At 32.2% G+C, this 27,357-nt stretch overlaps 1 protein-coding gene across 2 annotated transcripts in view; it reads left to right on the forward strand.

Moving 5' to 3' along the window:
* The window catches only part of LOC140439043 (alkaline phosphatase-like), a 586,651-nt gene that overhangs the window by 220,635 nt on the left and 338,659 nt on the right, over positions 1-27,357 (forward strand). The window lies entirely within an intron of this gene.

The following is a 27,357-nucleotide window of genomic DNA, read 5'->3' on the forward strand; positions in this document are numbered from 1 at the left end:
CTTCCTCAAATATAGCTTGAGCCATAGCTCTAAGTTCATCTTCTGAGAGTTTTTGGGGATTTCTTACTGGTACACGATCCCTGCAAAGTAAATATTTTGTAGTACCTCTCGATTTATAAACGTTACGAGAAATATATAGAGGCAACGTTTGTAATTTTTATTATTTATTTCTAATTAATATTTCAAAGAGACATGACCGTATTGCTATGGAAGAAAGAACATGAAAAAACAAGACCACAAAAACAACTAGAAGGTCGTTAAATAGTCCAATAATAGGTACTCACAAATATCCAAATAGATAACGGTATATTAAGTTATGAGAAAATGCTAAAATAAAATATTTGATCAAATGTATTATCATAAAACTAGTTTTATTATAATAAAATGAAAGTTTTATTAAAATTTTAATAACAAATTACAAATTCTTTTATTCAAAACGTTGCAAAATGTCTAGCTTTTGTTACATATAAGTCGCTATACATTAATAATGCTATTTTTTAGTAGATAAACGTAATATAAATCTCACAAAATTTACTTACATAACTAGGTGCTTGGTGTACTACATACACCACTGGTAAACTTCTCCTGATTTTTTCCAACCGTCAGTCTATCTCTGCAGCAATCAAGTTTACAACTGTTGAGGTTTATAGCTGACACATCAGAGATAGGTTAAGTAGAGGGACACGTGCGCAACCAGTGCTTATCAGAAGTAGCGGCCAATTTAGTGCGACTGGTGTACTGAGTACACCGTAGCCCGTAGTTAAAGGTTAATACTTTGGTCATTTTGTTTATTTCACGCTTTTTCCTGTTTTCTTTTTCTTTATCTTTCTATAGCTTAGCTGCTTCCTTTTTTTATGACTTTTTTCCACACACCAGATGTTATTAAATATGGCATTTTTCCGTTGTACGTTGAGACTTTCGCTCTGATGTCAGTTGCTATAGCAAAGTGTCGCGAAACCCGTGATCAGCAGCTTTCACGATGGAATCACAATTGTTTGGCGTGTCACATTGAATGTGGCACTCTTTCTTGACTTTTTTTGCCTCCTACATACGGTAGTTATTGATCAATATTTTGTTGATTTTCTGTGTTTTGTTGAAAGTTTTTTAAAATCGTACTAAGTTTATTATCTTCGGAATTTGGTTTCGTTATATTATGTCTTGGGACTTAAGATTGCTCTTTGATAAGTACACTATCTCCGAAAACTACTTTCATGTATTCAATACTTTCTTGGGTGAAATACGGTATAGGCAGATTACACTTTCCAAAACGTCTCTCTTCATTTTGATGTGACTCACACTCTTTATCATCAAACAGCACAGAAACAAGCTAATCATTTGTACTAGAACTGCATGATTCAGCAGTTTTCTCGTTTGTCAATCTTCAAAATTTTACAAGCAACTAGAAATTTTCACTTTCATCATCTTTCCCCCAGTTTTTCATGTACTGTCTAAGTTGGTTTAATTTTTCTTGTCAAACAATGGAAATAAAGTGATTATATGTTATTTCGCAACTGTTCTTTCCATTTCCATTTCCAACAGCTATATCTACATTTTTTAAAGTTACTGGATTCGACATTACAGGAATACAATTCGCAAGTTTTAAAACTGTTACAAATTGAAGAACTGTTTGGTGACCTTAAGGAATCTTTAAATATTTCAGACTGAACGTTCTTAGGCATTTTTCAGAGGTTTAAAGCAGCTAACATCTGCTATTTGAAGGATTCTGGGAGCATTTGGATATAATGCAACGAGTATTATTTGAAGCTTTGTACAAAGGGTACTAAATTCATAGCTCATGTGAATTTTGTGACCATCCACAAAAAGAATAATGAGAAACTGTATTTCGTTTTTGCAAAGATTGCGAGGGAGTATATTTAAAATAAAGTTTACAAATAATTCAGATTTCATCCAGCCTTATCGCCCACGCATCAGGAACACTTTTACCAACAACAGTAGGAAGCTTCTTATAGGGGTAAATGATCATCGGAGGAGTTACTGAGCCAGCAGCCGAGAAGGTGAACATCACAGTAATATTGGCCTTTGTTGGTTCTTGATCCATCTGGTAAATATTTTTAGCACCATGATGAGCAGCAACTTTATCCTCCTTAGGACAAAAGAAGAATCAATTTATGTTATCTAGTTATCTAAATAACTTTTCGTCTTTAAATAATTTTTTATGTCGGAAAACCAGTATTTTATGTCATCAGAAACGCAGCTGCTTGATTTAGTTACCGCTTCTGGAGTTCTTAGGATCAAGTTTGGATGATACTTAAAAAAGGCTTCATACCAGTGTCTTCTAGGTTGGTTGCCCTTGAACGGAGTCTTACTTGGATCGGCGTCAATAAAAGTTTTCACTGAAAACTGAATATCGTCCCTTCTTCTGGGAAAACTTTCCCTGTGACAGTCAGTAATCCACTCCTTTAACACATCATTCTCATGTTTTGTTATGTACGTTGCAGGCCCGTGGCCAATTTATGTGTCTTAAGGGTTTGTCTAGCAATTCTATGTTTTCTTGCTTCCAGTTTCTTGGGTATTCCGTTTCTAATGTCTGTTAAAGCATTCTGAAGGACTGTCTCGGTATACCTTTTCTGATATTTAGTATCTCTTTTGACTTTTGGCATGGTAAACAATCTAAAAAAACAGTGAAATGTTCACTTTACAAACAAAAATGATTATTATTTTTATATCTTCATGTCATCATCTCAATAACTAATAATGGAAAAGTTTATTAATATTGCTGGTACCAATGACTACATCTTACCAGTAATTCCGGAGTTTAAGTTATTGGCATAAGTGCCACTAATTGCTCGCGGTACTTCCCCAAGACCTAGTAACCGACACTTTTTATTTTTAAGAACAGCTTAAAAAATACGCAAAAAATAATAGCAAAATTTCAGTAAAATAGTATTTTTAAAAGTGGAATTACTAAATACTGTACTTATAATGGACAGCGACTAATAAAAGCAAATCACAAACCTACTGCATTCTTAAGAAAGTTGCTAAGAAACTTACCTTGTACGATGGTGTCAACAATCGCAAGCCAACGTCTGCAGCCATATGCAAATACAAAACCAATACGCTACATTACCCACAAACAAGAATGCGCCATCTATCAAATAGTGTACGGATTCCTCCTTTTCTTATAAAATAGCAAAAATATTCGTGCCAATAACTGGGCCCTTGCCGACTATTAGGTCACTTACTTTATATTAGCTTGATTTTAGCCAGGGCGGTGTTGTTAGAGGAATCAAATGGTTGTGCATAGAAAATAGTGCGTTAAGGAAAAAAAAGAGACAAGTTACAAGATTTATATATTTTTATATTAAGTCTTCTGTACTTTTATATTTGTTTTCCAAAAGTCACGAGCGCCATCTCTAATTAAACAACTTTATCTTACGTTAATAATTTCATCTAACCATACTTTATGATGGACCTAGCCACGGCTCTGTCTTCTCAGTATAAGGATTTGTGGATCTCAGATTGCTCTTATTAGCGGTCTCGGGATTCTCCGATGAATCACAAGAACGGGGTGAAACGTCGGAGGGGTGTTGACGTGTAATGAATTGAAACAGCACGGGGGACGGGACAAGCCCTGGAAGGTGAACGGGTTTTAGGAGATTACAACAATTTTGAGTCCCGTGGGGTTGCTAACTGTGTATGCTCTAGGCCTTTTTGTGAGATTCGTGATGACCTACATTCAATGTAATGTTTGGAAAGGGCAACAAGGGTTTTATTTAGGTAAAGTAGAAAAAGAATTATCCTTAATCTGCAGATAAGGTGGTATACATTTTATGACTTGCAATATATAAGATTTTTTAAATAAGTTTTGTTAGAAAAAAGATTATTAGCAATTAATATTTTATTTTATACACGAATATTTCTGACTTTTTTACGGGTTCGCGGATTACAATTAACCCTCTTGTAGGGTGTGATTAACTCATTTTATACTTCCTTATTTTATATCTCTTCGATAGGATGGTTCTGATTTTTAAATGTTTTTTTACTGATACTTTTCCTTTTTTTGGGAGATTTTGGAGACATATCTTCTTGATTTGCTTAAAACAGTTAAACAGTTTTTACTTTTCTTAAACATTACTTGATCATCAGCACTTGACCATTCTGATTTTTTAAAACACTTGAGAAAATTATAGCGGGAAATCCTAACTCCAAAGGATTTATAAAGCCATTAGTTTATATCTCTATAAGACGATGGTTTTAATTTTTTAATGATTTTGCTTTAGCTTTTGCCAACGCTACTTTTGCTTTTTTTTGGCGGTTTTGGCAACCTATTTTCTTGCTACGCATTATACAGTTTTTTCCTTTTACAATTTTCTTCTGAACATTGTTTCACCAGAAGCAGTTGATCATCATGCTGAGTACATCGTTGTTACTAAACGGTGGGAATCTTTTCACTAAAAGTTTTCCGTAGACCATTTCAAAGTTATGGATAATAACTTGATCAAAAGATTAAAAAAAGGAAGTTGTTTTCTAGTACTAATTTGGAATAGGCTGTGATATTATCCAAAAATAATGAGTTTTCCATTGTGCTTTTTAATTTTTGCTTTAAATTTTTTAGCCTTGCGGTCATAATCTTTCTCATCATGCAAGTGATTTTGTTAGATATCGATTTTAAAGGCAATGTGTTAATAAGAGATCCTTTACAGCATCTATGGATTTTCCTTTTTTTGATGATTATCAGGTTTTCTCTATCACCCTCCATATTAGCACAAAATAAAATTTTCAATCTTGGTTTTGGGGTTTTTGGTGGCACGTCAGTCACAGGACCGAAAATCGTAATCTTGGTATTTAAGAAAAAATGGACGAAATAATTAAAAATAAAGACAATGATTAAAATAGTGAAAGTGATGTAAAAAAATATGAAATTTTTACGGCAAATATTATAGATATAGGCTACTGGTGTGAAATACTAAAAAAGGTACAGATTTTTTTACTTTTTGATGACAAAGGCGAGCTAACTGTCAAAACAATAATCAATCAAAAAGAATAATCGTTGAGTTATAAGTTCTTAGGGAGAGTAAAACGCTTAGGCAGGATATGTATGTAAAGAAACTTAGAAGGATAATGGTAACATATAATAAAAATGACCAAAACTTTGTGCAACGCTTGATGATGACATACAGGGAATGTTACCATGAAAACTCTTGTATCCAAAATACCATATAGCTTTTGCACTGACAGAAGGCAGGAGATATCGAACAGCCTATTTCCTAGAAGGTTCGTAGCAAGATTTGAAAGAAGAAAACACCGTTCAACCTAAAGAGTTGAGAGTAGGAAAAATAGAGAAAGCAGCTAATAGCATAAAAAACGGTAAAGGTCACAGTCCAAACGGTATGACGCTTAAATATTTAACGCTAATAATTAAGGAAAAATACAACGTTATACTAAGAATAGTAAACGAACTACTAAACGATCGAAAATTTTCAGAAGAACTGAAAAAAAGCTGAGTAAACTCCTAGCTAGATTATTTTGAAATCCGGAAAAAGTCCAAACGAATAAAGTTCGGGCAGATGGTCTGTCTTTTAAAATTCTTGAGAAAATTTTATTAAAATCTAATTAACAATCTCTTAAAGGTTTGTATCTACCGTTATGTTGTAAAACATTGTAAAACATGGTCTAATGTTACATTTTGACACATATTTGTCGTGTAGCCATTCTTACGAAAATCAGTATCTTCCTTTTGGTCCACAGATAAGCCAGTGTCCCACGTTGTCTTTCCTAGGTATGTCATGTGGTCGACTTTTAGTAGGAAATAGAATTCTTTCGACCACACATATCTAATAGATATGTAAAATTACTATAGTATTATCATCTAGCCCTACTAGGACTGTGATTTTTAATCCGAAAAGAGAATTAGGGGCCTTAGTTTGAAAAATCGGTCTTAAGTATTTAAGGGATACCTGAGAATTATAAACAAAATGTAAGTATCTTCTAATTTTAATAAAACGTCGTATTATGTCGGCTACTTTGTCAATTCGAGTATTTCTGGTCTAATAATTACTTAAAGCAGACAACTTTATAATGCTCATAGTAAGAGTTATGGAAATATATTCTGTAAGTTCTGTATTAGTTAGATGTAAAGGAAACCTGTTTTTTCAGTCGAATAAATATTAGTTTGGTGCACAATATCAGCCATTATATCCAAAGAGAAAAATTACGTAAGATATTCCTGTGATGATAAAATTTTGGTTCGTTCAGATAGAGGTAAACCTAAAACATAATTTGTAGGTATGTATCCATCTGACCAAGTATATTTCACTACTTGTTTCTTTTATTTTCTTGGGTTGTGGCTCCTCCAAGGTATTTCTTCCTACTCAATATCAGATTCTTCTATTACCTACTACATATATGTAGTTCTATCTATTTGCATTTCATAATATTCATCTTCCCAAGCTGCAGCTAAACGGTTATCAAAATGCTTACTTTTGACGTCCTCATCATCGGATACACTTTCTGTATGTGATACATATGCCCTAACTAAAACTAACGTAATAATATTAAATAAAACGAAAGAGAAGAGATATCAATATTTCTAAAGAGAAAATTGATGTCTTTATGTTGTAACCATTACCACTTAAGACTCTTAAAAATAGAAAATAACTGTCTTTTAGATTATAACTACACTTTTCCTAAGTGTATTCTGAATAAATTACAGCAAAATAGCTGTTGTTACATAGCGATTTGTTTATATTTAATTATTAACTCGGAACTACAACACTGCTGTTGAAATCTCACATTCGAAATGATGTTTACTAACTTAAAATATTTTAATACTGGTGGCGTACATGCTAGAATCATAGACGAACGGTTGTTGTTTGTATACCACACCAACATACTGTGGTAAAATTCGACGTAGGTATATGGAAATTTTGCAGTTTGGGGTCAACGTAGCTTGAGAGCAACAAGCGCGCTTACAGGGTTAAAAAGGCACACTTTGCCGCCTTGGTGCGGCAAGAGATTTTGGGGCGAAACCTAAAAATAAAATTAGACAGCTGGATAAATCCACACACGGAAAGAAAAAATGTAACGGCTTACTACATACGTCCATCTTACAGACAAAAAAATTGTCAAACCACGTAATGGTAGTACTTAATCTTACCTGAAATTGTAAATATTTTATATTAGTAATCGTATGTCCTTATTTTTGAAGCCTAGCGAAGCCTTTAAAACGAGTGAAAGAAATTTTTAAGAATTAACAGAACAGATTTAATCACCCGTCGTTTTTTGAGGGTTGGGTGATACGCTGTACCAATCATAAAGATTCAACTGGCGGCAATCAACGAAAATTTCCCTCGAAAGCGTGTTCCGTCAATCACGTGCTTTGTTTTGGCGGGGGAGCTAATAGTTTTAGCCGGGAGTTTGAATTTACGAGTTGTGTTCCGTTTAATTCATTACGAACCTGTTAAGAACCGATTAGATTTTATCGATTTAATTTCGATTGTCAGTTTGAACGTTATAAGTTAGAACAAGAAGGAAATATACAAAAGAGAGGATGTCTTGATCTTGCGTGTACCAATGATTCCAAGTCACAATTAGTCTTATGTCAAAAAGCCGTCATATCGCGTCATCGTTGTATATTTACGCACTGCAAAAATAAACAAAAATATTGTTTATCAGAAAGCATTTAATTGATTTTTTTAATAAATAATATCTTTGAGTATATTTATTTTTGGGTTTCTGTTAATTTTCAGGTATTAAAATTTGAGACTTTATTTAATAATTCCAAGGTGGTAGGAAGTTCGCCAGGTCAGCTAGTAATAATATCTAAAAAGATATTAATATTGTTCTTGAATTTTCATTTTATATTTTTAAACATAAATATTTTTTATAGATTTTAGCAGAATGTCAAATCATGTGTACAAACCGCGGTTTTTTAAATCCATAAATGGCAAAATAAAATTTAATCGCTTTATAAAAATGGCACATTTACAGCTCGTACTGCAATTGACTCTTATTGGAAACCATTGATCGGTAAAAATAAATTAAAACCGCACTTATATATTCTATTTGCCATTTTAATGTTTTTAACTGATATTATTAAAAAACCGTCCATCGATTCATTGGAAAGGGCTGCTGGATATAGAGTACGTAATAAATAAAGTACATATAATTGAATTTCAGTCGACATTAAATAAGTTAAAACTAAAATAAATGAAGTATATAGTGGATTTAATTTTATAAAAGTAATTAAAATATACAGGTGGTTAAGTTGATTTTTATTAAATTCGTCTGTTATACAGAATATCAAATGATTCTTAAGAAAATACTTGTTTACAGTAAATTTAGGTATTTTTTTATGAATGGTGTCAAACGAAATAATTTTGATCTAGAAGGCAGATTTGGTATGTGCGTTGAAACAAACTTTCCAGTACAGCAATATTATTTATAGCAAATTTGGGCGTCTAGTTTTGGAAATGATTCGAAGATACATCAGGAAGTCCGACAAAATTAAACAATTCCTACGGCCCAGAAATAACTAACGAAGAAGTAACTATGGCCATTAAGCGGATTAAAGATGGGAAATCATCAGGACCTGATGAGAATTGGTTACCTTTTATATTCGTTTTTTACATACTATGTATTTTTGAAGTTATACTTCTATACGCGCGCTCCACGCTGGAAATTTGTATGGGAGTGAATCTGTGAAATCATTACATATGTAAGATAATGAGTAAGAGAGAGACAGAAGATATATTTTGTCTCTCTTCCTCTCTTGAATATAAAAATGTTCCTTTCGTATATATAATTTAATATTATATATATATTATATAAAGATATATATACATATAATATTATATATATAATAAAATATTTATTAATATTATTATTTATGAGATATATTTTGTATTATTTATTAAATGTTCATAATTATATTAGTCTTTTGTATTTCAAAATAATAATCTCAATAAATCACTGTATGATCCAGAACTGTCAATTTTGAAATACATTTCTGTCATGTCCTAGGTAGTATAGTGGTCAGTATCCCCGCCTGTCACGCGGGAGACCGGGGTTCGATTCCCAGTCGGGAAGGACTTTTTTATTAATATTATTACATGGTAAATTAAACATATATGCGTAAGTAGAAAATTTATGTATATTATTGTCATTTTTAAATACTTATGAATATTGCGTTTTAATTTGTATTGTATTATTATATTGAATTATGTTGCACTGTATTGTAGTGTGTTTTTTTATGTATATTATTGTCATTTTTAAATACTTATGAATATTGCATTTTAATTTGTATTGTACTATTATATAACAAAATAAACAATGAATTTTACTGCAGAGTATGTGTAAAAAAATTTTTGCATTCAACTCCTTTCATACATATATGAAAATAAAAATATACATTTTCATGAAAATATTGATTCAATCCTTCATTTACTACTCATATACTCCTATTACAGGTCAAAAGTTGTTTATTAATTGTTAGTAAGTGGTTATTAATTATGTTTCTCTTTCTGCTATGTCTTACCTATAGCATTACATATGTAATGATTGTGCAGATTGACTCCCAAATAAATTTGTAACGGCGAATGCGTGTATAGAAGTGTAACTTTCACCGGCAGTCCCACTGGACTGCCACACCCGTTTTTTTTTTGACTTGTCACAAAAAATATTTGTGTTTGTTAAGTAGTTAAGTAAATAAACTGTACAAACTATGGTCGAAATGAATCCATTACAAAGACAAAGAAAATCCATTACTTCCAAGAATTGAGAATAAGTTTGTACTGCTTTGTACAAATTGACGTTATATTTTTATGAAAATTGTATATTCGTAAATAAATCAATAAATTGTACTCCTTTTAAAAACCAATATAAATAGAAGCAATCAAAAATAGTTGGTTGTTTAGCCTCTAAAAAAAATAAATATATTTGTTTATTATAAAATACTTTCTAATAAAAAAGAAATAATTAGTTTATGCTATATCCCACAAACTCTCGTTTCAATTTCCACCCGAAACCCCAAAATTGCTTATTGCGGTCTGCTTCTGACATTGGTCCATTCATCATTTTTGTATATGTTTAGAAAAAACCACATCTGCAATAAACTTTTACTAATAAAAAATAAAGTTGTTTCCCCAATTCAGTCACGTCTTCACTTTTCAACTGCTCTTCTTGACAATAAAATATTCCTGAAATATTATAGGCAATACCGAATTGGGACAAGTTCCCCAATAAAAAAGTTTTCTGGGATTTTTGGATGGAAATTAGTTTTTCAACGACTAGTTTAACAATCCGAAGTCTATCTATGAAAATTTATGGAGCATAAAAATGCCCGAAACCAAGATATATGTTCGGTAAAATGATTTTGAAATATGAAAAAATATATTCGTACAATTTTTTTTTAAATCAATATAAAAATAAATTATGCACAAGATTCAGTTAAACATTATACACAAGGTAAAAGGTATTAGTGACAATTTTTATTTATTTACTTTTCCAGAGATATTAAGTTGATAATTTTTCTTTTTTTTTTATTTACAAAAACCCGCTTCAACCTAACAAGGTTATTAGCGGAAAGGTAACAGTTAATTACACTTTGCTTAGTAAATAAAAGTCTTTTAAAAACAAAAGTAAGTTAAGTATAGTGTTTTTTTAATTTAAAATGTCTTTAACATTGTTTCTACCATGTTCTACTGTTAATATAGTTTGCAGTATCTAAAATTTTATTTTTAAGAATCTCTGTATTGTTAATTATTGCCACTTCAACTCCATTTTCTAGCCACTAAATAGATATATAGTGGCTCAAAACATGTACACCTAGACACTGATGATGGAATATGGATTCCGAAAACGTTTTGTCTTTATGTCATAGTCCGTTTGGGTTTTTTAATTTATATACCTTTTATAAAAGATTTTAACAAAAAATTTTTGTTATACATAGTATACAGCCAGCTACAGGAACTTAATTTCCTTGTGGATGTTAAATGAAAATTCTTTCGACTAGAAAGATATTGGGTTCCTGTGAGATAAGAGTTTGGTCCAGGAGCTTTTAGAGAGACTGTTGTGGCAATAGTGTATGCAAGAGACGTTGAAAAGCAGAGGAGATAGCAGGCGAGTGTAGAGCAGCTGAGAGTATGAACAAAAGGTGGGTAGACCACAGGCGTAAGAAGAAAAGAAGCCAGTAGAGAATTCTTGAAAATAAAATGTTAGTTTGCTAAATAATCAACAAAGACTTTCAACTACGATCATAACTAGATCATAATTAATTTAGTTTCTTTTTTATATTAACTGATTTCATTTCACAATAATCCTTTAATTCAGATAAAAAAAAATTAGTAGAAGTAATATTTCTTGAACAAAAATTTTTATCTTAAAAAAGAAAACACAAAAAAGAAATCTTTTATTTGAATACAAGTCCAAAAATTATTGATAATGTGTATAGGATTTTTAACGAATTTGTAATTTGAATTATACGGATTAGCGCATATGATATATATGATTTTGATTAATTGTAAAATTGTCTGACTTAATAATTTTTTGTTATTTATTTTTAATAAATTATTTAATAATTTAATATCACAAAATTATTTGGTTTAATTTATTTTCCTATTGTCTATCCTACTCTCAAAGGCAACTGTTTAAAGAATACTTTGAAGCCACTTATTATAATCAACCATAAAAATAGCCTGGGATCATCGGATCTGTAATCCGATGTAACTTAAATAGAGAAACCTAAATAAAATACAGTAAAACCTTGATATAACGGACTACTTGGAGGAGGGGGTGTCCGTTAAAGCCAAAAGTTCGTTATATAAAAATATGGTTAAAATAAATCAAAATACTTTTTTTGAGAATATATATGTACACTGTAATTAGATATATATAAAAAATACAAAATACAAGCAAAATTCTATTTAAGTAATTGTCTTCGGACATTCGTCGTGAAGTGACGTTGCTGTGGATATGGACGCTCTTGCTGTCGGTAATCCCGTTTTGAACAAGTTTCGTTTGCACTTTCCATGTTTGCTGTTTTTCTATGATCAACTCTCTAAATACAGTTTAACTATTTGATGAATAATCAATAAATGTTGTTAAATCGTCGGGATGCGATCTTACATCTGATAACTTCATTTTTAACAGTCTTGTTTTGTCGTCTTGTTTGCTATCTTTACTTCCCTCCTCATTTTTAACGTTCATAACTTCGTCTGCTGTTTCACTTTCAGTCATGATGTTATACCCAGGGTCACCTTCATCTACTTCTAGCGATTGTAAAACATCTTCCTCAGCTACATGTTCTCCGGCATTATTATGTATTGTCCTACAGAAATGAGTAACTTTCAACCCTTCTAAATCTATGTCTGCATCTTGGCCATCAAACAAAATCTTGCAACCAATTTTTAATATTTTCTCTTTCGCCTTCTCCCATGCTGCAGGAAAATTAAAAATTGTTGATTTTAAATTGTAAGACCTTAAGTTTTGCAGGGTACGTTGCGCTCTTGTATCTTCTGCATTATCTCCATCGTACAATACAACCATTACTTCGTCTAAAAACTTTCTTCGATATATTCGTTTGGCTGTCAAAATTATTCCCTGATCCATGGGTTAAATAAGCGATGTTGTATTTTTTGGCAAAAACATACACCTGAATTTTCCATCTTCTGAACGTAGAATATTTCAGAGGCGTGAGCAGGAGCGTTGTCTAAAAGCAATAAACATTTTACCTCTTCTGACGGTATTCCGAATTTCTCCTCTTGAAATTTTCTCACTGAAGGTATAATTTCTTTGAAAAACCAATTTTTGAAAATATTTGAGGTGAACCATGTCCTCTTAGAGCTATAATATGAAAGGGGCATATGATGCATTATGTCTTTTAAAATTCTAGGTTTACGAGATTTGCCAACCACTACAGGTGTCAATCTATGCGATCCATTAGCGTTAGCACAAAGCACTGCCAAGATCCTGTCCTTACTGTCCGATCCGATTTTTCATATTTGGAGGCTTGTGCGCTTTCAGGCAAAGTAGGCCATAACAAACCAGGTCAACATTGTAAATCTGAGATTCTAATAGCATTTCGTTACTTACTTGCTATATGTGCTACTAACTTTTGCCTAAAAGGTTCTGTTTCTTCTTTTGGTGCAGTTGAAGCTTCGCCGTAAATTCTTTTATTCAAGATTCCGTGCCTTTTACGAAAGCGCCAGAGCCATCCATCACTTGCTCTGGTATATCCATATGATTTGCTAATTTAATTGCAGCAAATTTCAATTCGACTACTCGGACCAGGATCCCACTAGAACGTTGTTGGCCGTACCATTCTAAGATTGTTTCTTTCAGTGAAATTTCACGAGCCAATTTCATTCGTTTTCCTAGATTGCTATGCTCTCCTACATCACACATGAATTCAAATTTATTTATTTTGTTTTTTATGTCCGAAAGTGTGCTTTTTTATGCCATATTGATTAAATAATATATGAGACGCATGTGTATTATTAACAGTATGTTTTTATTTTTTTTTACATTTGACCGGATTTTTGTCCGTTATATCCGAAGTCCGTTAAATAGAGGTCCGTTATATCGAGGTTTTACTGTACTACCAAATATGAAATCTGCTTAAATTTTGTTATAAATAGATTAATTTATTTATACTAAAATAAAACTTAATATTTTTTCCTATGTTGTAGACTTTGTTTTTTATTAGATAAGAAAGGTTAAGTTTTTTTTTTCAAGAAAGTGTTCATTTACTTTTGTAAAGCATTGTATAGGATATATATACTTTCTTTCATTGTTTCGTTTTTGGAAACGTACAAATCTAATTTAAATAAATGTTTGACAGTTGTTACCCCAGTTACAACTCTACATGTTGCGATGTTCGCAAGCACATCATGACTGAGTTGTCTGAACCTTTTGTCATTCGATTTTACGGCACTCGCATTGAAAATGACACCCGCTCGTCTGATACGGTTTGGTTTCATTTGCTCTAATTATTTTGTTCGCATTCCTGAATGCTACAAAATGTGATTTACTGGTCGGAGAGGGCGAAAATGTCATGAAAATGTTTGATTATAAATTATATCCGGATACGAAATCTGATCTGACCGAAAACGTATTTTATTATTATTGGGAAATACGAGTGCTATATTATACAACGCGAACGCGAATAAAAAAATTACACAAAAGAGCAGAGCGTGCTGACTATTCGTCTGTTTAATTTATATATGGACAGAGTTAAATTACTTTGAAATGAAATTGATATAAATAGTTCTATATGGATTACTTTCATCAAAAATTTAATTTGAAGGTAATATTAATAATATTAATAAAGGCCTTGATGTAATATTATTTATGTAAACTAGTATTTAAAAAAAAGTTCAGGAGAGTTTTAGTTCAGGAATTGTATAGTGCGAGGCTTTAAAATAATAAACTTTTTGCATGTAAGGGCCGGTCTTTTGACATCCAGATAAATATTGTCCCTTCTGATAGATAATTAAGTATACGAAGAATAAATCTTTATTCATAGAATAAAGTGTACCCGTCTTTTCACATCAAATTTTGTAAAATTTATTCCGACATACACCAAATATCCAAACTCATACCGTAGAATCGGTTGAGTTTGGCAGCACGTATCTTTTGGACGAGTACCAAGCAACTGAATCTAGTGTGTGTCAGTAAAAATGAATCGAGTCCTCCGGAACAGAAAAAAAAGCAAACGTGTGACCGGAAATACCAAACCGTTATAACAAGTTGTATGGGCATCCACCAGTAAAGAAAAATAATATACGAATTTCGGAGTACATGTTGATGCTGCTATAGAATCTGTTATAGCTTAATATTCTGAAGTCTCCAAAGAGCAAATTTTAGAAGAACCTAGAGTATTCAATGCAATGAATGAAGCTATTGTCTGAAGGCCGCTCAACAGCGAAAATTTACAGAAATTTACATTTTGGACCATAATCCTGCAGGTTTTCATACAAAATTATACAAAAAATTCTACAACAAATCGCCTTTTCAATTCTACAAATATTTTGCAGACGATGGTCTTTTGTCCATGATTGTAAATATCTAGTTTATTTTGTTTAACTTAATTTGATTTTCTTTATTTTTAGGTCAAAGAAACAAGTCAGTATCAGGAAAGAAATCAGAAAAAAAGCGCACATATTATTGCGTGGCACAACACTAAATAAAATGATTCCTGGATATAAGTATATGGATGGGATTATGTCATTTTCTTTTTTTTTATTCTTAGTGGTTAAGTAATGATCCTTATGTGAATAATATCAAAAAATTAAGGTCAAGGAATCGCTTCCAGTTATTGTGAAAAACGCTGCATTTTAACGATACTTCAGTAACAACAGATTACCGTTTGCAGAAGATCGTTCCCTTGGTAAGAGCAGACTGAATGATAAATTCAAGACTAACATTATGTCAGAGGAAAACGTGTGCATTGACGAAACTTTAGTGCCTATTCAAACGCGACTAAAATTCAAGCAGTATATTGCCAATAAGAGGCACAAATTTGGGATAAATTTATTTAAACTTTATCTGGGAGGTGATAATAACTACGGTTTTAACCTATTTTCTAGAAAAGAACATGCTGAAGGTAGCACTGTATCAATAAATGTAGTGATGAAACTTATGGATGGACTGCTTGACAAAGGACTAACACTTACGATTGATAACTACCACAGTTCTGTCACACTTACGCGTGAACTCTACACCGAAAAACTTATATAATTAGTACGCTACGTGCAATCCGAAAATATAATTCCAAAAACGTCATTTCCAAAAAGTTAAAAGTAGGCGCACATGTAGCTGAACAAAGTAATTCGAGCATCGTTGTTCAGAATTGGGGGACAATCGAGATGTGCTGATGATTAGTACCAAATTTGCTGACCAAATGGTGATAATGCAAAAGGCACACGATGATGTTGTAAAGCCAAAAAATGTCATCGAATATCTATAATATAAAAATGAATCGCAAAATGGAATGGCAACGCATGAACCAATCTTAACAATTCTTTTTTTAAAAGGTGCCTTAAAGTCTAAGGATGGTTTTTGCGGCAAGAAAAATTCGAATAATTTCCGGGAAAACTTTAAAGCAGCCCTTTTCTTTTTCCCATGTAAATATTTTCTAACTAAATGTAGACTCAATTTGAACTTTATTGCTATTCAATAAAGTTTATATTAAATTTCACTGTTGTCTAAACAATGTAGGTGTGTTCCTTTTAATAAATTTCACAGGGCGTTGCAAAATAAGACGAAAAAACAACTTTATTTTTATACTCCGTATATTGGTAAAACATTTACATTTTCCAGAAAACATTAATACAGTTATTACTTAGAAATAGATCTGCAATGATCTTTTTTCCATAAATAAATAAAATCTTTTATAAATAAATAAAAATAACAATTTTCCATAAATCTTTTTCCCATACAAATATTTTCTAACTAAATTTAAAGTCAATATGAACTTTATTGCTATTCAATAAAGTTTATATTAAATTACTAGCGGACCTGACAGACTTCGTTCTGTCAAATAGAGTTGGAATGTGGCAGTTTATTTCTTTAATTTTCCTGAACAGAACCGTCACCATGATGATAGGGCGGTGTGTGAGGGTCAGCTCGGGTGACCTAACTATTTTTGCTTTTATGAATTTTGGCCACCCTTTTGGACCCACTAAAAACCCCGACTGGGATGTTTGCCAGAGGATTTCAAACTAAGAGGGGAACTTAAGGTTCAAACCTGATTGAAAAATAATCTAAAGGGATAGTGGGAACCTAAAGGTGACAAACATTTATAAAGTGGGTGCTTCAATGACAAAACATAGAGATAATTAATTATTTATTATTATTAACATGGGTTAATAACCGATGTAATTACTAATACTTAGGTCACCCAAGCTGACCCTCACACATCGCCCTATCATCATGGTGACGGTTCTGTTCAGGAGAATTAAAGAAATAAACTGCCATATTCCAAATCTATTTGACAGAATGAAGTCTGTCGGGTCCGCTAGTAATAAATATAAAAGCTTCATTGATATATCAGATCAAATCATCATCATCAACTAGCCTCTAACGTCCACTGCTGAACATAGGCCTCTTGCATGCTTTTCCACTAAGTCCGATTTTGCGCCATCTGAATTCAATTCAGATCAGATCAAATGGTAACCTATAATTCGCCATTACGTAAAGAAATTAAATGCTACAGAAAATTATCGACGGAACTATTGACTGGCACAGCATTTATAAATGCCTATGTTGCGCATTAAAGCATTGCCAATGAAAGCATGACGATTACCAAATTTAATTAAGAGGTAATTCGGGGCCTATTCGAAGATTTTATTGTCACACCAGTCATTATAGAATATAGTCACAAACTCAGCGATGTTGGTCGTGCAGGCAGAAGACGACGTACAATGTTTTACGCAAAAATGGTAAAAGACAAAGGAAGGCAAGTAGCACAGAAAAAAGCAACCAATACCTCATTGGCATGTGATGACTGTAAAAAATTCTGTTACCTTGGCTGTTTTTTTTGTCATACATTTGGTGACAAAACATTTAATTAGTACTTTAGATACAACTTTGATATAATGTTATTACGTTTTGTTTTATGAAATATATAACTTTTATGTGTGAGTCCGTATTGGCCTCTCATGACACTTTACCTGTTAATTAGTTTTAAATATTTTGACTTTTTTATTAATATGTTTGACCTATTTGAGAGGGATATACAGTCAAATATTATTATCTCCCACATTCACCTTAAAACAGATCCGCCCAGGTGTAGTATCGAGTATACTTTAGCTTAGTATTTAAGGTTTAATTGAGTAAAGTTTAAGTAATAAAATTTTAATATTTTTTGTACTGTTTTACGTAGTTGTCCTATATCACCTATATCATCTAAAGAAGTGCACTTAATATAAAATATTATTGAATAGTCTAAGCATTAGTATCTGATTAGTTTGTTTTATAGCTGCTTATCAACAGTATATTGATTATTGCGTAATAAAGCTTTTTCACCAAAAATAAATGTCGTATTTTACACACCAACGATACCACATATTGTACGATTATCAACCTTTCCTCATCCATTTTTCCGACAGAACAAAGCCCGATAAAACAAATTTATGATATAATAAAAAAGTCTAGGGTTGTTAATGGACAGACGTAAATTAACAGTAATTATTTTAACACTTACATTATGGTTGGTCGCTCTTAAGTGTCTCAGCATTTAACACAGAAATATATTTCTTTCGCTAATAGCACTATAATCTAGTTGAAGTTGTTCCTTAGAAGTTTTCGTTCTGTACTTTCCGAAGCTGTGCAGTCGCTACTGGCTGTGAGTCAAGAAATTATTTTACTAAAAATAGAAACGGTAATATTGCAAGCGTAACATTGTCATTCATATTTATATAACGAAATCAGAACATCGTTCCTTTAAGATTTACAAAGGAAAGCAAACATCATTGTATTCTGTATAAAGAAGTTTCTGTATCTACCATATAAATATTTGATACAAAAGACCTAGTAAGTTTTTCAAATGTCAACCCTTTTAATAAGACTTTTATATTTCATTATATATGTATATCCTATTTTAAATATATGGAAATAATAAATCGTATGATTCGTGGTTGCGTGCTTATTTTTTTTGGTGTTTAATAATTAACCTATTTTTGCAGCTCATTATTTTAATGCTACATATGCCTTTTGTACAGTGTTTTCCGTTCTAACAATATTGATACCATCAGCATAGGCAAGCCTTTGCACTGATTTATTATATATTGAATCAGTGGTTGTGATTTGTGACATACGTATTACTTTTTCCAGAGCCAAATTGAACAGTATACAGGAGAGAGGGTGTCCCTGGCGCAGTCCGTTATTTGTTTTAAAAGGTTCAGACAGTTCCTCCTAAATTCCTACTCTACATTCAACTTTTTCAAGAGTTAGTTTTGTTAAATTTATTAACTGATTTGGTATTCCTAGCTCTATCATTGCTATGAACATTTCTCCTCTATCCACAAAGTCGTAGTCTACTTTGTAGTCTATAAATGTGTGATGAATGTCTATGATTTTTTCTAAAATTTGTTTCAGGGTTGCAATCTAATAAATTATCAATTCACCACTTCTAAAACTAGCCTGGTATTTTACTACTATCCGTTCTGATGGTGGGATACGGTGACATAGTACTGTGAAAAATATTTTGTATGCTGCATTTAAAAGCATAATTCCTCTGTGGTTAGAGCATTCCATAATATCTCATTTTTTGTGAATGGTGCAAAGTATTCCAATATTCTGATGATTGGAGGAGGATTTATGTATCCAAATTTCTTTTATAAGCTGTTGTAATAGGTTTCTGGCTAGTTTTTTAACTGCATATTTAAGTTAAAAAATCGTTGGTGGTTCCTCTTCCCTCTTGTCTGTATGATAAGAGTGAAATATTTACATCGAACAAATCTATTCAGTCCACCTTTTTCAATTAGACTATGATCACCAATATTAATGCAATACTTTACCCTCTTTGAAATGCAGCCTTGTTTTCTTGATATTTTGTGTGATGATCTTAATCTATCTTTACTAATTAGCAATTTTGCCAACTCTATAACCAAACTTATTTCTTTTAGACTGCCATATTTTGTTTTATTAATCCGGTTGTGCCATCGTATCAACTGACCATGACTAGTACATCCTTGATGTCTCTTCATATACTACATACCCTTTTTGCATGCAAGTATTTTGAATTCTAAATTTGAATACTGGTAAAAAGATGCCTGGACGTCAATCAACATGAATACGTATGCTTTATTGACTATAATAAAGCATTCGATAAAGTATCGAATGCTTTATCGAAAATTCGATAATTTATACTATAAACAGCGAGCAAAAGTACGTGTTAACGAACAGCTGTCAGAAGAAATTGAAAAAAACTAGAATCTTTCGAGCTGTGCGTGTATAGAAGAATTCTGAAAATATCGTGGACAAAACACGTCACAAACAAAGAGGTTCTGAGAAGGATGAATAAAGAAATAAAGAATAAAGGCAGAAAAGCTGCACATATTATATTGTATTGAACCAAATTCTGAGGTTCTTTAACCAAGATGTTCTTCTTCTTCCTGGACCTCGTTTTCCAAATATTTTTTCTTGCTGGATGGCTTAAAGGAGAGCACATCTGGATTCATTTCGCATAATATGTCCGAAGAATTGTAACTTTCGAGATTTGATGGTGGTCAGTACCTCTTGGTTCTAATTTATTCTTCTGAGGACCTCTTCATTTGTGACTTGGTCAGTTCACGGGTTCCTAAGTATTCTCCGATATAGCCACTTCTCAAATGCTTCCAGTTTTCTGCACTTATCTTCGTTCAAGGTCCATGATTCAACACCATAAAAAGGACAGAGAAGACGTAGAAGCGCAGCATTCTTACTTTTGTATCAAGAGAGAGGTTATAACTCTTGAAGAAGGCCCATCCAGTTAGAGGTGGATCTAGCTTTCCGATGCGTGCTCTAATCTTCTGATTGTTGGTCCATTCTTCATGTATTATGGTGCCGATGTAGTTGTAGTGCGTCACTCTTTCTACAGGGGATTGATTGACGTAGAGTTGACCTTCTGTTATCATTTTCTTGTTAATTATCATAAGCTTTGTCTTCTTAACGTTTGTATTGAGTCAATATTTTTGACTCTAATATGTGATTTTGTTCTTCTTGAAGAACTTGTTGGTCTTCTAAGTTGTCCGCAAATATATACTATGGTGTCATCTGCACATCTAATGTTTTTTAATCGCTTACCATTTAGTAGAATACCTTTTTCAGTTTAGTGCAAAGCTTCGATAAATATTCGTTCGGAGTACAGATTGAAGATTAGGGGAGACAAAATACAGCCTTGCCTCACTCCACGCATAATTTTCACATATTTAGCGTGTTCACCTTCAACTCTGAGATTTTCTGTCTGATTCCAGTGAAGATTTCTAATTATTTTTAGATCTTGGTTTTCAATTCCTGCTTCTTTTAGTATTTGCGTCATCTTGGAGTGCTGTACTCAATCAAACGCTTTTTCGTAATCAACCAGACATGCGTATACGTCGCAGTTGACGTCTCTGCATCTCTGGAATAGGACTTGTACCGAGAACAAAGTCTCTCTAGTACCAACAGCATTTGTGAACCTGAACTGGTTGGGGGAAATTTGACTTTCACACAGATTGTAAATTCTCTTATGATTTATCTTTAGGAACAATTTTATGAGATGAGTCATGAGGCTTATAGTACGGTAATCTTCGCATTTAGCATCTTTCGCAATAGTCACAATACCCACTGATAATCCGCTATTTTACTAAGTCTTAATAGCATGTCAATAATATTTACCTTTATAAACACAACTATTGATCAAAACTACAAAAAATCTACTAATCTTATTTTCTCAGGTAACAAACTTAATGGTCGCGAGATTTTATGACACACTAAAGCCTATAATTACCGATAATCCACGTAGCGGCCATCTCTAGGATATTATAGTAGTCTCCCGTTTTATACCGCTCGCGGCTTTGGGAGTATAGCAGGGTAGTCTGCTATATCTAGGGCCTACGGTATACAAGGAAGGTAACATGGCCAGTGCTACGCTTCAACCGCCTATTATTACCTCTGGTTTTACCCAAGGTACTCATTTTATTCAGGCTGAGTCGAACTGGGGCCTATAGACATTTTTAAAAATGTCTAGTTGTTCTTACCGGCGGTAGGATTCGAACTCCGGACCACCGGCGTGCGAGGCAAACATCCTACCGCTTGCGCTACGCAGGCCCTTATCTCTAGGATATTGCCCGGTTAATTCAAAAAGCTCATGGGTAACTTTATCTTGTGCGTATCTTTACCCCCACCCAAACATAAGTCTTTAAATAAACAATATATAAAAACCATTCTGTATTTTTTGGGATTAAAAAAAGGAAAAAATATGTAGGATGATCAATTAAAAATAACAAAGCTCCTTATATTTGTAGAAAAACGGAAAATCTGGCAACAATGCAAGTACTACCAGAAGATATTCCATTTTAGGAAAATACCAAAACTTAAAACTCATGCAAATCGTACAAGTTATTTTGGAGAAAATTTAGGCGTTCCATATTTAAAACCCACTCTGCATATTTTGTTTATGATGGTATTACAAACTAATCAATTTGCAAATCAAAGAAAAATCCGGTGATATGTTTTAAAGTTCTTTGTACACTAAAAATTTATAGTCGAGTGTATAGCCGAACGTGCCAGTTAACCAGAATAAAAGGAGAAATTTATGATCCGGTCATATTCAGACCCGTTATAATCTATTCATGTATATCACGTTGCTGATAAATTGGAGCATTAGTGATTGCATCCGACGATGCGCGATGCAGAATCGTTTTAGACTTAAGAGATGTATTTTGTTATAGTATTCGGTATTTTTCTGTCAAATCGAATTTTTATCAAAATTATAAGGAAAACAGTCAAAGAAAAAAATTTACAAAAATGGAGGAAAAAATGGAGAGATATCGTCAAGAAGATAACATAAACTTTGATACAGCTTGGCGCCACCGTATCATCAGATTACTGTACGATTTAGAAATCAAAGGACATTGCCTTGCATTTATAAAAAACTTCTTATATAAAAGATATATCCAAGTAAGAGTAAATGGTAATTTGTCGTCAAAAGTGGAATTGGAAAATGGTATTTCTCAGGGATCTGTTATAAGTCCTACGCTATTTATAATTGCCATAAATGATGTTCTACGAAATTTAAAACTTCCACTTAAAGGCCGCTTATATGCTGACGATCTCGTAATATTTGGTCAAAGCAAAAACTTAAACAATCTCTTACAACTTGCACAGAGTTTCTTGTTAGATATTGACAAATGGTCAAAGGAAACTGGATTTATCTTTTCAACAACTAAAACTAAATATATAGTATTTTCCAAAAACAAAGTCAGTACACCAATCTCATTATATCTATACAACCAATCACTACAACAAAAAGATTCACTAAAATTGCTAGGAGTTACTTTTGACAGAAAGTTAAATTGGAAAGAACATATCAATAATCTAGCCTGTAAATGTTACAGAAGATTAAATTTACTAAAAATTCTAGCACACAAGAATTTGGGTTCAGACAGGAGTACACTGCTAATTATATACAGAACTATTATACGATCACAGCTAGACTACGCAGCTATAGCTTACGACTCAGCATCGAAATCAGTACTTAAAAAGCTCGATACTATTCATAACACAGCACTCAGAATATACCTGGGAGCTTTTTGTACAACACCGATTGAAAGTTTACTTTGCGAAGCAAATGAATTGTCGTTAAATGATAGAAGAGCTTACCTTAGTCTAACATATGCAACAAAAATTAAGGATAATGCAAAAAATCCTGTCTATAGAAATACTTTTACTGATAATTACCCAAACCTTAATGCAAATCACCGTTCTAATAAACCTTTCTATAAAAGAATAAAAGACCATTTGCATCTGTTTGATATTGTCATACCTGAATGTCTTCCATACACATATGATCATAATCCACCTTGGATTCAAAACATACCATCATATAACTTTGAACTTACGTCATTTGATAAAAACTCCACTAATCCTGATCTAATTATTTCCCATTTTAGAAAAATCATTAGTCGTTATAAAAATCATACCCAGATATACACTGATGGTTCAAAATCATCCGAAGGTGTGGGAGCGTCTGTAGTAACTCCAGAGAAGGTCCTTAAATTCAAACTATCTAATGTTAGTACTATCTATACAGCTGAACTGTATGCTCTCTATCGCGCCATAGAACTAATCAATCTGACAACAAACTCCAAATATATTATCTTAACAGACTCACTTAGTGCCATACAAAGCATCCGACAACTGTATCCAAAAAACCCGCTTTTAAAAAAAATTAAAACAGTCCTTCTTTAGGCTTATATCAATCATAATGAGATAAATTTCATCTGGATCCCATCCCATATAGGAATAAAAGGCAACGAAACTGCTGATCATAGTGCGAAAGACGCGATAGTGAGTGACGTTTCCGAGATCGTAAACACATCAGTATCAACAGATATAAAAGCTATAAAAATCAATCTTAAGTGCGTGGAAAAATAAATGGAATGTGTCGAATTCAAAATTAAAACAAGTGAAACCCAGCATAGAGGCATGGAATGTGTTACTTAAGTCAAGAAGCCAAGAAATAATAGTAACGCGCCTCAGACTCGGACATACTAGGTTAACGCATGATTACTTTAATAAAAAGTGCGAACCGCCGCGATGTGAGACGTGTAATACGACACTAACAATAATGCACCTACTATGTGAATGTCCCCTCTACAATCAACAACGAAGCAATAACAAGATACCAGGAACACTTATAGAAGCTCTAGGTGCAGATTGTAACTTTAACAATACTCTGAATTTTTTGAAAGACATTAATAAGTATCACAATATTTAATAAACCAAATTGTAATGAAGTAATTGTACCTAATGTAATCCACTGATTTTTCGCTAATGGCCATTTGGTCGATGCGATTTTCTAAATAAAAAAAAAAGATAACATAAACAAAAGGAATTGATCCACCCAAGAAATAGGATCTAGAAAGCATTCGCTGTTTAACTCTACGCTGGGGTATATAATCATTATATGTATATATATATATATATATATATATATATATATATATATATATATATATATATATATATATATATGATATTAAGCTGTGAGTCTCGTGTGCTTTTTGGTAACTACAGAATTTGCCTAATTAATACCTGGTAAAGTTAGCAGATTTTGTAGAGTATTCATTTATCAATATTTTCGAGATTTGACCTTTACATTGAAGTCCATTAATCTAAATACCAGCTGTATTTATAAAATGTATAAATACTGTAATATAAAATATAATATTTTACACTTACTTTTACAATAGCAAATTAATTTATTTATATCGAGAGTTATCCATTGTGCGCCAGCACTAGACCGTGCCATTAAGCAGCATACAAAACAATTTATAATTGTATCTACATAGTCAACAAATATTATGTTTTTACCATTTGTTCAAATTTTACACAAACTAGTTATAATAAAATTTAAAATAATATTTTTAAAATATTATTTTAAATACTGTTTTTTTATTTTATTGCTTTAACATAAATCGTGCATTTTAGATTTATTATGCTATTTGTTAACGCAAAAACTGATTTACATGGAACATTCATTAACATTAAAAATCATTAAAATCAGATTTCCTGAAAACTCAGCAATACCAAGAATTCATTTGTTTAATAAAATTTATTCTAGATATACATATTGTACATTTATTTTAAAATAAACAAACAAAATGTCATTTAATATAATTTAATTTGCTTTTAAAATATAGTTTTTAAACTAAAATTTTGTTATTGAAGAAAATTGTTTACTTTTGGTTTCGATCATGCTATTCAATTTTAACGGGCAGCTCAGTTAGACACCAGACTCAATAAAACACAAGTTTATTCTATAAATAAATAAAAATTAAAATTAAACAAAAATTTAAAATAAGCAAAATAAAATTAATTTCAATATAATATGTACGTTAAAATAAAATAGGAATCTCAGTGAATAAATCGACAACGCGACTCTCCGTTTTGGTGTTGATATCTGTGAAAGATAAATATTGGTGATGCTAGGAAGGTTGAAATAAAAGAACGATGTATTGGTCAGTACCTAGACATCGAGAGAGACATCAATACTTAGTTTAGGTTACAGCCGGCTTAATCGATTACTACTCGATACTGACAAGTCGCAGAAAGCTACCAATCATCACTTGGTTGTCAACAGTAAGGACAGTTTGGCCTTAAATCGACACTCCAAGATCCGAGTTAGAAGCTCTTACCAGATCAGTACTCTGGCTTAAACTTTGATCTCTGTTGCTATGGATGTCTTTTTGGATCGTTATCGGTGTTCCATCTACGGCGCTGGTCATCGTTTTATCCCATTTCCTTTAAAAAAATATATGTAACTTACATTTCTTTATGGTGTGAAGCCTACAACGCCGTAATGCCATCCACCTTACATGGCAACATGACTTTGGTATTTCTGCTGTTGTTGAAAGTTACTCGAAACTTTTTGTTGTGCTCCTGTATTCATATTTGTTAGAAGTTTGCCTTATTATCATGGATAGGTCTTTGTTACAATTCTTAATAAATTGTGCATCCTCTGTAGTGTGCGGGATTATTTTCCCAACAATTCACGCATATACCCCTATTATCTTTAAAGTTTCTTAAATACCAATTAAGTTATCAATACTGAACATTCTTTACATCTAAAATTGCTGTAATTTAGTACTATTAAAACTTTAAGTGGTTTTAGGATATGGTTTCCACTTCTAATATCTTAAAAGCATGTAGAAGTTATAGGGAATATTGTGTCCCAGTCAATTAGATTCATTTCAAGACTACAGGCGTCATCTATCAAACGAGATTATATGCACAGATCTGGTTTACAGAATATTGGTAGATACGGTGTGGGTAATAATCTTCCCAGTGTCAACTTCTGAGTTAGTACCTTTGACAAATTTAAAATTTTTTCGAGTGAACATTGTGTTTTTACTTATAATGCTTCTTATTGAACATTTCAATTTATTCCAGGGTAAGTTCATAATTTTGACAACTTATTAAAGCAATTTTATTAATAAAAAATTTGTTTTTTGACTCAGATTAAATACAAAATACACACACAATAATATAATGCAAAATATACGTTTAAGTTTATGTACGGATTTTTTGTTTTTAAGGTTTTTTGTCATTTTTGTAATCTTTTTAAAATATTTTTGACGAAATGGATATGCAGAGAACATAAACAATATGAATCTTTTATTCACGTTAAAAAATGTGTTTCGGCTAGGATCATATTTCATGACAATTTCACGACATCTTCCGAATTTTGTATAAGTCATAGATTAACTCATTGGTTTCTAAAATATCTATATATTAACAGTGTCTGTCATTATTTAGTACAAAGAAGTAACAAACTATTTCTTTAATTTTTGAGACTATTTGTGCAAAGACAATCTAAAAACATCTCACAGAACAAGAACTGACAAACATAATGACATCAATTGAACGTGGTGAAGATAAATTCGGGATATCTGATATGGTCATGGCCATCTATTCCGATATTGATGAGGATTCTGACGAGGAAGACAATTGACCGATTCCTTCAACACGGTACATCCCAATATTACGCCAACACCCTAATGTTTCAACTTGGAGCCTCCTTAGCTCCAAATGTCAGTATAAATCACATTAACAAAGCAGAAGACATATTGACACAACTGACTCGTCTTACGTGGAAAGAGAATATGATGAAGAGATGCAGCCAACTATCACAAAATATGACTGAACCAAATC

Source organism: Diabrotica undecimpunctata, chromosome 4 (assembly GCF_040954645.1).
Source record: "Diabrotica undecimpunctata isolate CICGRU chromosome 4, icDiaUnde3, whole genome shotgun sequence".
NCBI classification, from domain to species: domain Eukaryota; kingdom Metazoa; phylum Arthropoda; class Insecta; order Coleoptera; family Chrysomelidae; genus Diabrotica; species Diabrotica undecimpunctata.